Source organism: Sapajus apella, unplaced genomic scaffold (assembly GCF_009761245.1).
Source record: "Sapajus apella isolate SASKATOON/1434 unplaced genomic scaffold, GSC_monkey_1.0 scaffold35, whole genome shotgun sequence".
Taxonomy (NCBI): domain Eukaryota; kingdom Metazoa; phylum Chordata; class Mammalia; order Primates; family Cebidae; genus Sapajus; species Sapajus apella.
In genome coordinates this window covers 2995042-3011729 of record NW_022436975.1, presented here as the reverse complement: position 1 = coordinate 3011729, position 16688 = coordinate 2995042, and the positions used below count along the sequence as shown (strand labels likewise).

Here is a 16688-nt window from a genome sequence, read left to right as displayed (position 1 = left end):
TGCCCAACCTTACTGTTTGTTTTTTAAAGATGAGTAATGTCTTAAAGATTTGCCATTTTCTAAGATTTCCCAATTTAGCAACTTATTAGAGTTAGAATTAGTATACATAGTTCCTGACTTTTGATTACTTGGCATTTCTAAAGACACTATTAAAAGTTACTAATGTTTATAAATATTATCTGTAAACATAATTGACTCTCAATTAATATTTGAAATATTATACTTGAATTCAAACAGCATAGGTCATAGGGAACACAACTTACATAATAGTAAATATGCTAAAAAATGATTTTATTCTTATTTTTTGTTACTCTAAAATTCTGTAATTTTCCTGAAACTAAGAAAGGGAACACAGGCTTTCTTGCTATACTGATCTGGATATAATTTGTCTAATCTTTAAACTGTAAGAAACACCACACTATGTTTTAATTATTTTTCTTGTGAAGTTTATTTGCATTTTTGTCTTCTAAAACAACATTTTAATGTATATACGTATTACTTTAAAGCATATACATTTTGAACTGAACAAAATAAAATACAACATATCAAACTCTGTGAATGAATCTTAAGTAGTCATTTGAATGAAATTTAAATATTTACATACATACACAAAAAGAAGGTAGGTGTAAACTCAATGATCTCAACAACTTAAGAATGAAGGAACAAATTAAACCAAAGCAAAATAAAATAAAATAAAATAAAATAAAAAAACTGGAAAAAAATAAAATAGAACAGAGAAAATAATAAAGAAAATTTACTAAGATAAATATCAGATCTTATGAAAAACAAATAAATTAAATAAACATAGCAAAAAATAATAATAATTTAGAAAAAAAGAGAAAGAAAACACAAGTTACCGATATAATGAATGAAGGAGGGGTAATTACTGAGAGCTAACTGATGTTAAAAGGAATAATGAAAGGACATGATAAATAACTTCATGAAAGAAATTGACAACTTAAAGTGAACAAACACATTTTTTAAAAACCTAACCAAAACTTACAAAAGAAGGAAGAGACTATTAAAAGGGTCTTATAGTCATTCAAAGGATTAATTCAGACAAAAGAAAAATTATAATTCTAGGAAGATGTTCAATAATTTAAAAAGGAGACACTATCACTCTTAAGCTGATTCTTTCTGAAAATACGGAAGTTACAACTCTCCAACTCCTATAAAGACATAATAAACTTGATATCAAAACCCCACTAAACATCAGAAGAAAAGTGCAAGTGATGTCCCTTATGGATATATACAAGAAAAAAATATGTAAACAGTATATTAGCAAACCGAACCTAGTAATATATGAAAAATATGTCACGTCATGACCACATAAGTGGTATTTATTCTAGAAAAGCAAGCTTGGTTTTACATCCAAAATCCATTTTTAAACATTTACCATATCAACAGGCTAAAGAACAAAAGCATAAACATAATATTTCAACGTATGTAGAAAAATATTTCAGACAATTCACCATCAACTTTTGTTTTTTTTTAAAAAAGGAAATTAAAAACTTTAGAATTCTAGGAATAGATGTGCTCCTCCACCTGATAAAGAACATCTTTAAATACTTATATCCAATATCCTAATTAATGACAAAAAACTGAATTATTCCCCCCTAGTATCAGTAGAAAGAAAGAGGTGTCTACTCTTAACATGTTGTTCAAAATAAAATGGAGGTCTTAACCACTGCAACAGGCAAGTCAAAAGAATTTTAAAAACGTAGACTGGAAAGGAGTAAGCAAACCTTATTTGCAGATAACAATTGTATATGTATAGAACCTTTAGGGATGCACAAAAGTCCTTCTAGAACTAAAAATAAAATTATGCTATGTTGCAGTATGTTGATATATAAAATTAAATTGTATTTTATGTTCTGGCCATAAACAACTGCATAATGAAATTCTAAAATATCACAATAAAATTAAAACCTAAAATGCATATAAATACATTTAATGAAATATATACAATAATTCCAAACTAAAAACACTAATATAGTGCTGAGAAAAAAATAAATAAATAAATGACTAAGACTTAAGGGTTTTATCTCCAAATTGTTTATAAATTTAACTTAGTTCCACTCAAAATTCCACTACACTTTTTATACAAATTGGCATGCTATTTCTAAAATATGTGCAGCAATTCAATAGATCTAGAATAGCCAAACAATCTTCAATAATTGCAAAGTCTGTCTGGACATGGTAGGTCATGCCTGTAATCCCATCACTTTGGGAAGCCAAGGTAAGCAGATCACCTGAGGTCGGGAGTTCAAGACTAGACTGACCAACATGGAGAAATCCTCTCTCTACTAAAAATACAAAAATTAGCTGGGCATGGTAGTGCATGACTGTAATCCCAGCTACTTGGGACACTGATGCAGGAGGATAGTTTGAACCTGGGAGGCAGAGATTGTGGTGAGCCAAGATTGTGCCATTGCACTCCAGCCTGTGGGCAACAAGAGCAAAACTGGTCTCAAAAAAAAAAAAAAAAAAAAAATTTGCAAAGTTGAAGAACCTATTTATTCTAGGTCACTTTAGGATATGTTACAATAATAAACAATGTGATTTTCATTTATAAAAATAGACATGTACATTAGTAGAAATAACAAAGTATCCCAAAATAGATCCAAACATGTATGATCAAATAATTACTATATATTTATATATATCAAATACATATATACACACACACATATAATTGATTCTTAACTAAGATGCACAAAATTATAAAATATATTATAAACTTAAACATAAAAGCTAAAGCAACAAAGCTTCTAGAGGAAAACAAGAAAAAATATTTTTGCAACCTTGGGGTAGGGAAGTATGTCTTAGAGAGGTTACAAAAACAGTAAAAGAAAATAAAGTATCTACTAACAAAGACAACCTCAAGTGAAAAATGTAGTTATGCAGACAAAGAGAAATTTTTATAACTTATATCACTGGCAAAAGGCTTATATAGAGAATATTTTTTAAAAGTTATGCACTATAATAGTTAAAAGAGCAAGCTGGGCAAAGAGGAGGTTATGACTTCTGCTGCAGCAGACTTAAACATAGCTGCCCAGCAGCTCTGAATCGATCAACGGAGCTCCCAGCAAAGCACTTGAGCACTGATAAGGGACAGACTGTGTCCTCAAGTGGCTCCCAGACCACAATATATCCAAAGAGGAACCTCATAAAGGAGAGATCTGGATGACATCAGGCAGGTACTCTTCCGGGACGAAGATAACAGAAGAAGAAAGTGGCAGCAACCCTTACTGTTCTGCAGCCCTCTCAGGTGACTCCCAGACAAGCAGGGTCTGGAGTGGATCTCCAGCAGTCCTGCAGCAGAGGGGCCTGTTAGAAGGAAAACTAAAAAACAGAAAGAAATAGCTTCAACATCAACATCAACGAAAAGGACATCCACTCAAAGACCCCATCTGAAAGTCACCAACTTCAAAGGCCATAGGTAGATAAATCCACAAAGATGGAAAGAAACCAGTGCAAAAAGTGTGAAAACATCAAGAACCAGAATGCCTCTCCTCCTCTAAGGGATCACAACTCCTCACCAGCAAGGAAAGAAAGCTGGATGGAGAATGAATGTGATGAATTGACAGAGGCAGGCTTCAGAAGGTGGGTAATAACAAACTTCTCTGAGATAAAAGAACATGTTCCAACGCTATGCAAAGAAACTAAGAACCTTGAAAAAAGGTTACATGAAATGCTAACTAGAATAACTACCTTAGAGAAGAACATAAACGACTTGTTGGAGCTGAAAAACACAGCACAAGAACTTCGTGAAGCATACACAAGTTTTAATAGTCAAATCAACCAAGCAGAAGAAAGGATATCAGAGAGTGAAGATCAACTCAATAAAATAAAATGAGAAGGCAAGATTAGAGAAAAAAAGTGAAAAGAAATGAACAAAGCCTCTGAGAAATATGGGATTATGTGAAAAGACCTCATCTACATTTGATAAGTGTACCTGAATGTGATGGATAGCATGAATCTAAGCTGGAAAATGCTCTTCAGGATATTATCCAGGAGAACATCCACAACCTAGCAAGGCAAGTCACCATTCAAGTCCAGGAAATACAGAGAACACCACAAAGATATTCCTCAAGAAGAGAAACCCCAAGGCACATGATCGTTAGATTCACCAGGATTGAAATGAAGGAAAAGACGCTAAGCACAGCCAGAGAGAAATGTTGGGTTACCCACAAAGGGAAGCCCATCAGACTCACAGTGGATCTCTCAGCAGAAACCCTACAAGCCAGAAGAGAGTGGGGCCAATATTCAAAATACTTTAAAGAAAAGAACTTTCAACCTAGAATTTCATATCCAGCCAAACTAAGCTTCATAAGTGAAGGAGGAATAAAATCCTTTACGGACAAGCAATTGCTCAGAGATTTCATCACCACCAGGCCTGCCTTACAAGAGCTCCTGAAAGAAGCACTAAGCATGGAAAGGAACAACAAGTACCAGCCATTCCAAAAGTGTACCAAGTGGTAAAGACCATTGACACAATGAAGAAACTGTGTCAACTAAAGGGCAAAACAACCAGCTAGCATCAAAATGGCAGGATCAAAGTCACTCATAACAATATCAACCTTAAATGTAAATGGGCTAAATGCCCCAATCAAAAGACACAGACTGGCAAATTGGATCAAGACCCATTAGTGTGCTGTATTCGGGAAACCCTTCTCACATGGAAGGGCACACATGTGCTCAAAATAGAGGAATGGAGAAGATTTACCAAGCAAATGGAGAGCAAAAAAAAAAAAAAAGTAGGAGTTGCAATCCTAGTCTCTGATAAAATGGACTTTAAATCAACAAAGATCAACAGAGACAAAGAAGGGCATTACATAATGGTAATAGGATCACTGCAACAAGAAGAGCTAATGATCCTAAATATATAAGCATCCAATAAAGGAGCACCCAGATACAGAAAGCAAGCTCTTAACTACCTACAAAGAGACTTAGATTTTCACACAATAATAGTGGGAGACTTTAACACTCCATTGGCCATAAGATCAAAGAGACAGAAAATTAACAAGGATTTCCAGGACTTCAATTAAGATTTGGACCAAGTGGAGCTAATAGGCATCTGCATAACTCTCCACCCCAAATCCACAGAATATACATTCTTCTCAGCACCACAATTCCACTTATTCTAAAATTGACCCCGTATTTGGAAGTAAATCGCTCCTCAGCTAATGCAAAAGAACAGGAATCATAACAGACCACCGTGCAATCAAATTAGAACTCAGGATTAAGAAACTAACTCAGAACCGCACAACTTCATGGAAACTGAACAACTGGCTCCTGAATGTTGACTGGATGAACAATGAAATGAAGGTAGAAATAAAGATGTTCTTCAAAACGAAGGAGAACAAAGAGACAATGTACCCGAATCTCAGGGACACATTTAAAGTAGTGTCTAGAGGGAAATTTATAGCAATAAACCCCCACATGAGAAGCAAGGAAAGAGCTAACATTGACACCCTCTCATCAAAATTGAAAGAGACAGAGGAGCAAGATCAAAAAAACTCACAAGCTAGCAGAAGACAAGAAATAACTAAAATCAGAGCAGAACTGAAGGAGATAGAGACACAAAAAACCCTTCAAAAAAATCAATAAATCCGGGAGCTGGTTATTTGAAAAGGTCAACAAAATAGACCACTAGCCAGATTAATAAAAATGGAAAGAAAGAAGAATCAAATAGATGTAATAAAAAACAATAAAGGGGATATCACTACCGATTTCACAGAAATACAAACTACCATCAGAGATTACTACAAGCAACTCTATGCACATAAACCAGTAAACCTGTAAGAAATGGAGAAATTCCTGGACATTTGCACCCTCCCAAGCCTAAACCAGGAAGAAGTTGAAACCTTGAATAGACCAATAACAAGGTCTAAAGTTGATACAGCAATTAGTAGCCTACCAATCAAAAAAAGTTCAGGTCCAGATGGGTTCACAGCCAAATTCTACCAGATGTGCAAAGTGGAGCTGGTACTACTCCTTTTGAAACTATTCCAAACAGTACAAAAGGAGGGAATCCTTCCCAAATCATTTTACAAGACCAACATCATCCTGGCACCAAAACCCAGCAGAGACTCAACAAAAAGAAAACTTCATGCCAATGTCCATGATGAACATAGAAGCAAAAATCTTCAATAAAATACTGGCAAACTTAAGAGCTTCTGTACAGCAAAAGAAACAATCATTAGAGTGAACTGGCAACCAACAGAATGGGAAAAATTTTTGTCAATCTACCCATCTGACAAAGAGTTACTATCCAGAATCTACAAAGAACTAAAACAAATTTACAGGAAAAGAAAAACAGACAACCCCATTCAAAAGTGGGGGAAGAATATGAACAGACACTTTTAAAAAGAAGACATATACGAGGCCAACAAACATATGAAAAAATGCTCATCATCACTGGTCATTAGAGAAATGCAAATCAAAATCACATTGAGATACCATCTCACACCAGTTAGAATGGTGATAATTAAAAACTCTGAAGACAACAGATGCTGGAGAGGATGTGGAGAAATAGGAACACTTTTACACTGTTGGTGCGAGTGCAAATTAGTTGAATCATTTTGGAAGACACTGTGGCAATTTCTGAAGGACCTAGAAATAGAATTACCATTTGACCCAGCAATCCCATTACTGGGCATATATCCAAGGACTATAAATCATTCTATTATAAAGACACATGCACACGTATGTTCATTGCAGCACTGTTTACAATAGCAAAGACCTGGAACCAACCCAAATGCCTGTCAATGATAGACTGGACAAGGAAAATGTGTCACATATACACCATGGAATACTATGCAGGCATAAAAAACGGTGAGTTCATGTACTTTGTAGGGACATGGATGAATCTGGAAACCATAATTCTCAGCAAACCGAAGTAAGAACAGAAAATCAAACATCGCGTATTCTCACTTACAGGCGGATATTAAACAATGAGAACACAGGAACACAGGGAGGGCAGCATCACACACTGGGTTCTGTTGAGGGGGCTTGGGGTGAGACAGTTGAAGAATAAAAGGAAATTAGAATGAGAAAAGTGAAGAAAGGCTAAGAGGTTTATATGATACTATCAAGCAGAACAATATATACATTATAAAAGCCTGAGAAAAACAGGGAGATAGGCAGAGAGCTTCTTTAAAGAAATAATTTTCAAAAGTGTCCCAAATCTGAGGAAGAAAATCAACATCCAATTGATTTGGAAGAAACTTGAAGATCTCCAACTAGAATGAGGCTAAAAAGGCTCACACTGAAATCCATTATTATCACTGTAAAAAGTCACAAATAAATAGACAATCTTAAAAGCTGCAAGAAAAAAACCACGAATTTTTAGGTAAAAGGAAGATCTCATAGATCAACACATTTCTCAGCAGAAACATTATAGGGAGAAAGGAGTGGGATGATACTTTCAAATTGATGAAAGAAAATAAAATCAGCCAATACAGACTAACATACCCAGCAAACCTGTCCAATAAATGTGAAGGAGAAATAAAGATCTTCCTAAATAACAAAAACCATGGGACTTCATCACCACTGGACCTGTTTTACAAAAAATGCTAACGAGAGTTCTTCAAGTTGAAGTAAAAGAACACTAGACAAGGCCGGGCGCGGTGGCTCAAGCCTGTAATCCCAGCACTTTGGGAGGCAGAGGCGGGTGGATCACGAGGTCAAGAGATCGAGACCATCCTGGTCAACATGGTGAAACCCCGTCTCTACTAAAACTACAAAAAATTAGCTGGGCATGGTGGCGCGTGCCTGTAATCCCAGCTACTCAGGAGGCTGAGGCAGGAGAATTGCCTGAACCTGGGAGGCGGAGGTTGCGGTGAGCCGAGATCGCGCCATTGCATTCCAGCCTGGGTAACAAGAGCGAAACTCCGTCCCCAAAAAAAAGAACACTAGAGAGAAACAGAAATGCATATAAAAAATAAAGTTCTCTGGTAAAGGTAAAGATGTAGACAAATATAGAATCCTATAATGAAGTGTGCATTTATAATAATTTTTATTGTGATACAGAATTTAAATGATGAAAATAACAATACAGTCATTCCTTCATGGGAGATTGATTCCAGGACTCCCTGCACATACCAAAATTCATACCTGCTCTAGTCCTTCATATAAAATGGTGTAGTATTTGCATATAGCCTACACACATCCTTCAGTATACTTTAAATCATCTCTAGATTATATATAATACCGAATAAAATGTAAATGATATGTATGTAGTCGTTATACTGTACTGTTTATCTGTATTATTTTTATTGTTGTCTAATTTTTAATTAATAATTTTGATTCACAGTAGGCTAAATTCACAGATGTGGTATCCACAGATACGGAGGGCCAAGTATACCTATACAAGCGTGTTAATGGATATAAAATAGAGCAAGCTGTAATCATAAGGCAGTAGAATTTGGTATGTGATTGACATAATTTAAACCTCTCAGTTTAAATTAGCTTATTTAAAAACAGTTAATAGTATTTAATAAATTATATTAACTTATTTATTTCCCGACTGATTTTTAATAGGAAATAATAATTTAACAAGTATATTTCTCCTTTAAAAACTAAGTAAAAGGGAATTAATAACAAGATTGTGAGATAGAAATCTCTATATTTCATTCCCCAACAAAGACATTAACTTGAAACCAATATATGGTACATAGGTGGGGAGAGGTTGTAAAGGACTAAGATCTTTATACTGTGATTAAGTTGTTATCCATTTAAAATAGATGTTTATAGGATATCCTATGCAATACCTATGGGAACCACAGAAAAACCTATAAAGTATAAAGAGTAGAAATTGATAAAAGGATCGAAGCATGGAACTACAAAAAACGAGGAAACAAATAAAAATAGCAAAAGAGAAAAAGAGGGGCATGTAATATAAGACATACAGAGAACAACAAAACGACAGCAGTAAGTGCTTCCGTATCAGCAATTATTTAAACATAAGTGGAATAAACTTCCCAATTCACAGACATAAAGTGGTTAAGTGGCTTTTAAAAAGCAATATCCAGGTACAGGCATACCTCCTTTTATCACACGTTGCTTGTTATTATGCTTCGCAGATACTGCGATTTTTACAAATTGAAGGTTTGTGACAACCGTGGATCCAGCAGATCTATAGGCTGTATTTATAACAGCTTGTGCTCACTTTGTGTTTTTGTGTCACATTTTTGTAACTCCCACAGTATTTCAAACTTTTTCATTATTATTATATGTGTTATGGTGATCTGTGATCAGTGACCATTGATGTCACTATTGTAATTATTTTGGAGCGTCACAAACCATGCCACATAAGACAAGGAGCTCAATGGATAAATGTTGTATGTGTTTTGACAAATCAACTGACCAGGTGTTCCCCATCTCTCTCCCTCTCTTTAGGCCTCCATATTCCCTAAGATACAATAATATTGAAATTAGAACATTGAATAAGCCTACAATGGCCTCTAAGTGTTCAAGTAAAAGAAAGAGTTGCACGTCTCTCACTTCAAGTCACAAGCTAGAAAATAGTAAGCTTAGTGAAGAAGGCACACTGAAAGCCAGATAAGTCAAAAGCTTAGCCGCTTCTGCCAGTTAGCCAAGTTGTGAATGCCAAGGAAAAGTGTTTGAAGGAAGTTAAAAGTGCTGCTCTAGTGAACACATGCATGTTTAAGTGAAACTTATTGCTGAAAGAGAAAAATTTTAGTGGTCTGGATAGAGTATCAAACCAGCCACAGCCATCCCTTAAGCCAAATCTTCATCCAGAGCAAGATGCTAACTCTCTTCAATTCTATAAAGGCTGAGAATTGAGGAAGGTAACAGAAAAAAAAAGTTTGAAGATAGCAAATGTTGCTTTATGGGACTCAAGAAAAGAAATTGTCATCGTTTATAAATTACAAGTTGAAGAAATGAGAGCTGTTGTAGAAGTTTTAGTAAATTATCTAGAAGGTATAACTAGGGCTATGATCAGTGATGCACCTGGCTTCATTACAAAACGGATTTTTGATGTATCTATTAAATAGCCTCGTATTAGAAGAAGACTTTCATAGGCAGAAGAAGACTTTCATAGGTAGAAGGAAGGCATCTAAGACTTTCATAGGTAGAAGGAAGTCAATGTCTGCCTTAAAAGCTTCAGTGAACTCTCTCATTAGGGGCTAATGCAGCCGCCGGCTATCAGTTGAATACCATATTTTTATTTACCATTCTGAAAATTCTAGGGCCCTGATAGGTCCCTTAATAATTACAATAAATCTACCCTGCCTGTCTTCTAGAAACGGAGCAACAAAACCTAGATGGCAGCGTATCTGCTTACAGCAAGGTTTACTGAATATTTAATTCCACTGCTGAGACCTACTGCTCAGAAACACACACGCACACACACACACACACACACACACGCACACACCAAAACACACACCAAAACCAATTTATTTTCAACAATTACTGCTTATTGATAATGCACTCGGTCACCCAAGAGTACTAATGAAGGTGGACAAGATTAATGGTGTTTTCATGCCTGCTAACACAAAATCCATTCTGATGCTTATGAATTAAAAAGAAATGTTAATTTTCAAGTCATATTATTTAAGAAATATATTAAATAAAGGGATTACTCTGATGGATCTGAGCAGTCAGTTGAAAACCTCCCGGAAATAATTTGGATTGTAGATACTATTAAGACTATTCATGATTAATATTGATGGGAGCAGGTCAAAATATCAACATTAAGAGGCATTTGGAAGAGGTTGATGCTAACCCTCATGCATGACTTTGAGGAGTTCAAGATTCCTCAAAGTGAAGGCAGTAAGCGTAGATGTGATGGAAATTGTTGGAGGACTACAATCAGAAGTAGAGCCTGAAGATGTAACTAAATTGTTCCAATCTCATATGTGGTTTCTAAAGATGGAATCTATTATTGGTGAAGATGCCATGAACATTGTTAAAATGACAACAAAGAATTTGGAATATTTCATGAACTTAGTTGAGAAGACGGTTACAGTGTTTTAGAAGATGGACAAATTTTGAAAGAAGTTCTATTATGGGTAAAATCCCCCAAGAAGATTGCATGTTACAGAGAAATCTTTCATAAAAAGAAGAGTTATTGGATGTGACAAACTTCATTGTTGTCTATTTTAAGGTAACCATCACTCTGTTCAGTCAGCAACCATCAATACGGAGGCTAACAAAAAGGCTGCAACTCAGTCAAGGCTCAGATGATTCTTAGCATGTTTTAGCATAAAGTATTTTTAATTAAGGTACGTGTATTTTTATACATAATGACACTATGGATCATATGATAGACCATAACATAAGAATAAGCATAACATTTACATGCACTGAGAAGCTAAATAATTTGTGCATTTTCCTTTATTGCTATTTTTCCTTTATTTTACTGGTCTGGAACTGAACCTGCAATATCGCCAATATATATTTATGTATTCTGTCAACTACAAACTATCTTTAGGTTTATGACAAACACAGGCAGAGAGTGAAATTACAGAGAAAGATATTTCACGCAAATGATAAAAAAGGGGAGCAAAGTGGCTATATTTATTCCAGACAAAACAGACTTTAAATTAAAAAAACTTTACAATGGAAGAAATTTTATAATGGTAAAACTGTCAATTCATCATGAAGATATAACAACTATAAAAATACATATGCATATAACAGCCAAGCACTCAAATATATGAAGCAAACATTGACAGATTAAAGGGATAGACAGTGACACAATAATAGTAGGACATTTAAGTCCTCAACTTCTAACAATTTATAGAACAACTACAGAGAAAAAAATGACAAAATGGAGGATTTGGGTGACACTAAAGTCTAATTTGGCTTAACGCATATACAGAACACTCCACTCAACAATAAGATACACATCACTCTTACATGTACACAAAATATTCTCCCTAATAGTTTACATGTGAGGTCACAAAACAAGTCTTATTGAATTTAGGAAAATTGAAATCATATCAAATATCTTTTCTGATACAATGGTATTAAACTAGAAATCAATAGCAGAGAGGAAATTGGAAAATAAACAAATGAGTGGAAATTTAAAAAATGAACTTTTGAAGAACCAATCAGTCAAAAAAGAAATCACAAGGGAATTAAACATATTTTAAACAATATCTAACAAATTAAAATGAAACACAACATACAAAACTCATGGGATACAGCAAAAGCATTACTAAGAGACAAAAATTTATCAGTAAACATTTGTATTTTATAGAAGTACCTTACGAAATAATTTAAAAGCCTCAGATCTACAATTTTACTCTTCAAAAAATTAGAAAAAGAAACAAACTAAACCCAAGGTAGTAGAAGGAGAGCAATTATAAAGATTAGAGCAGAAATAAATGGAAAGGAAAACAGAAAAACTATATGAAACATTAAGCAAAGAGCTGGTTTATTGAAACGATCAACAATATTGACAAAACCTGCGCTAGGCTAAAGAAAAGTAGAAAATGTAAATAAAAATCAGAAATGAAAGAGTAGACATTACAACTGATGCCACAGAAACAAAAAGGATTGTTGGAGACAAATATGGACAATTAGGTGACAACAAACTGGATAATCTAGAAAAAAAAAGAGATAACTCTCTAGAAATATGCAACATACCAATAATCAATTAGGAAGAAATAAAAAATACAGACAGATACATAACTAGTAAGGTGATTGAATCTTTAATCAATTACTCGCAATAAAAGAAGAGCCCAGAACCAGAAGGTTTCATTGTAGAACTTTACCAAGCATTTAAAGAAGAATTAGCACTGATCCTTCTCATATTCTTTCAAAAAAATTTGATGAGGGGGAAGCAGTTTCCAACTTGAGGTGAGCATTATACAGATATCAAAACCAGACAAAATACTACAAAAATAAAAGTAGAAACTAATACTCCCAATGAATATTAATGCAAAAGTCCTCCAAAAGATAATAAAAAACTGAATTCAACAACAAATTTAAAAGAGTATACACCATGATCGAGTGCGATTTATTCCTGAAATGCAAGAATGGTTCAACATAAAACAAAAAAAAAATCTATCCATGTAATTATCATACCACACAAACAGAATGGAAAAAAAAATCTACATAATCATCTCAATTGATGAAGAAAAAAGCATTTGCCAAACTCCATACATTTTCACAATTTAAAACATAATACAATTTACAAACTAGGAATAGAAGGAGATTACCTAGACACAATAAAGGTTATGTATAAAAAGTCCACAGCTAACATTATAGTGAATTATGAAAAACTGAAAGTTTTTCCTCTAAGATTAGGAATAAGGCAAGGATCCCCACTCTTAAGTCTTCTATTCAACATGCAATCAGAAGTCCTAGCCAGAAGCAATTAGGCAAGACTAAGAAATAAATGTTGCTCAAGTCCAAAAGAAGAAGTAAAATTATTTTTCCTTGCTGATATGAGCTTAGATGTAGAAAACTCTAAAGTTTAAACACAAAAAAAACTATTAGAACTAATAAACAAATTTAAGGAAGTTGCAGAATAAACAACACACAAAAGTCAGTTACATTTCTTCTCATTAATAGTAAAAAATAAAAACAATTTTATTTATAATTTATAATAGAATCAAAAATAATAATTAGGAATAATCAAAACCAAAAAGTTAAAAAGTCTTGTACACTGAAAACTACAAAACATCATTGAGAAATTAAAGATGAAACAAATAAATGGAAAGACATCCTATGTTGATGTATTGGAAAAATTAATATTGTTAAAATGTCCACACTAAGCAATGTGATGTATAGGTTCAATGCAATCCCTATTAAAGTTGCAATGGTATTATTTCACAGTAAAAGAAAAGCTATGCTGAAATTCATATGGAGCCTCAAAGAATTCTGAATAGTTAAAAAAAAATTCCTGAAAAAGAGTAACAGAACTGGGGCTTTACACTTTCTGACCTCAAGATACATTACAAAGATGCAGTAATCAAAACAATGTGGTACTGGAATTAACGCAGACACACAGAAGAATGGAACAGAATAACCCTGAAATTAATTCTCAAAATGCAATCAAATTATGTTAACAAACATGTTAATTCTTCTTTTCTATTAATTATATTGGTAAAACTGGATATCCTCACGGTAAGAATGTTGGGCGCTTATACTATGTATAAAATATTGACTCAAAACAAATTAAATACCTAAACATTAGACTTGAAACTGTAAAAAATCCTAGAAGAAAACTTAGATTAAAATCTTTATGACATTGGATTTGGCAATTATTTCCTGACTATCACACCAAAACCACAAGCATTGGAGGCAAAATAGACATGACTACAGAAGAATTAAGAATTTTGTAAAATAAATAAAATGATCAACAGAGTGAAGCAGCAACCTCTGAATTAGAAGAAAATATTTTCAAACTGTATGTCTGATAATAAGAATATTTGAAGAATTCTTACAACTCAACAACAACAAAACAAATAATCAGATTTAAAGCTGGACAGAAGACCTGAGTAGATATGTCTTCAAAGAAGATATGCAAATGGCCAACATATATGTGAAAAGATGCTCAACATCACTGATTATCAGGGAAATTCAAGTCAAAACCACAGTGAGTTACCACTTGACAACCGTTAGAATAGATACTATCAAAACCAAAACAAAACAAAGCAAAAAACAGAAAATAAGGAGTGTTGGTGACCATATGGAGAAATTGGAAGCTTTGCCGCTGTTACTTAGAGTGTAAAAATGATGCAGCTACTATGGAAAATAGTATGACCATTCTTCAAAAAATTAAAAATAGAATTTCCATATGATGCAGCAATACTACTGCTGAGTATATATCCAAAATAACTGAAAGCAAACTTGTGAATGACATTTGTACACTCATGTTCACTGCAGCATTAGTCACAATAGCCATGATGTGGAACCAACCTAAGCGCTCACTGATTGATGGATGAATAAAGAAAATAAACATATGTTACACAATAATGTGCATAGGCTTAAGATTACTCTTCTGAACACTTAAAATGGTACAGGCGGTACATTTTATGTTGTGTTATTTACCACAATAAAAAATATGATCACTTGGGAAATAAATTTGGCATTTTGTATATTTTAATTTACTCATTTATTTTTGACATGAAGTCTCATTCTGTCACCCAAGCTGGAGTACATTGGCATGATCTCAGATCACTGCATCCTCCACCTACCAGGCTCAAACCATCCTCCCACCTCAGCCTCCCAACTAGCTGAAATCACAGGCACACGCCACAATGCCCAGCTAAATATTTCTTGTAGAGATGGAGTTTTGCCATGTTGTTCAGTTTAGTCTTAAACTCCTGGCACAGATGATCTGTTGGCCTTGGCCTCACAAAATGCTGGGATTACAGGCATGAGCTACTGCACCCCTTCAAATTTGGCAATTTACTAACAAGTTAATTATGCATCTATCTAGTCACTCAGCAATTCCATTCTTAGGTATTTATTGTAGTAAAATAAAATTACAAAACTTCCAAAAGCCTTGTACAAGAAGCTTCCAGTGATGAGATTGCTGAGTTGAATGGTATATACCCAAAATACATAAATCATTCTATTATAAAGACACATGCATGCATACATTCATTGCAATACTATTCACAATAGTAAAGACATCGAATCAACCTAAATGCCCATCAACGATATACTGGCTAACAAAAAAAGTTATACAAATACACCATGGATTACTATACCACCACAAAAAAAGAACGAGATCATGTCCATTGCAGGGACATGGATGGATGGAGTTGGAGGCCATTATCCTTAGCAAACTAACACAAGAACAGAAAACCAAATACTTCACATTCTCACTTAGAAGTGAGAGCTCCGAGGCAGGCAAATCACAAAGTCAAGAGATCGAGACCACCCTGACCAACATGGTGAAACCCCGTCTCTACTAAAAATACAAAAATTAGCCAGGTCTGCTGGCATGCACCTGTAGTCCCAGCTACTTGGGAGGCTGAGGCAGGAGAATTGCTTGAACCTGGGAGGCGGAGTTTGCAGTGAACCGAGATCGCGCCACTGCACTCCAGCCTGGCGCCTGGTGACAGAGTGAGACTGTCTCAAAAATAAATAAATAAATGAATAAATAAATAAATAAATAAAAAGAAGTGAGAGCTAAATGGTGAGAACACATAGACAAATAGAGGGGAACCAAACACACTGGTGCCTTTCAGAGAGTGTAGCGTGGTAGGAGGGTTAGGATCAGGAAAAATAACTAGTGGTTACTAAGCTTAATATCTGATTTGTGTACACTGAACCCCAATGACACAAGTTTACCTGTGTAAGAAGTCTGCACTTTTTCCTCAGAACTTAAAAAACAAGTTAAAAAAAAAAAAAAAGAATGTTGGCTAGGCACAGTGGCTCACACCTGTAATCCCAGCATTTTGGGAGGCTGAGGTGGGCAGATCACAGGGACAGGAGTTCGAGACCAGCCTGGCCAACATAGTGGAACCCCATCTCTACTAAAAATACAAAAATTAGTCAGGTGTGGTGGCACGTGCTACTAGTCCCAGGTACTCAGGAGATTGAGTGAGGGGAATTGCTTGAACCTGGGAAGCGGAGGTTGCAGTGAGCCAAGATCATACCATTGCACTCCAGCCTGGATGACAGAGTGAGACGAAAGAAAGAAAGAAAGAAGAAAGAAAGAGAAAGAAAGAAAGAAAGAAAAAGAAAGA

General features: G+C 34.6%; 1 protein-coding gene across 1 annotated transcript in view; it reads right to left on the bottom strand.

Moving 5' to 3' along the window:
- SNTG1 (syntrophin gamma 1) overlaps positions 1-16688 on the bottom strand; it is a 384071-nt gene that overhangs the window by 248332 nt on the left and 119051 nt on the right. The gene's annotated exons all lie outside the window — the stretch shown is intronic.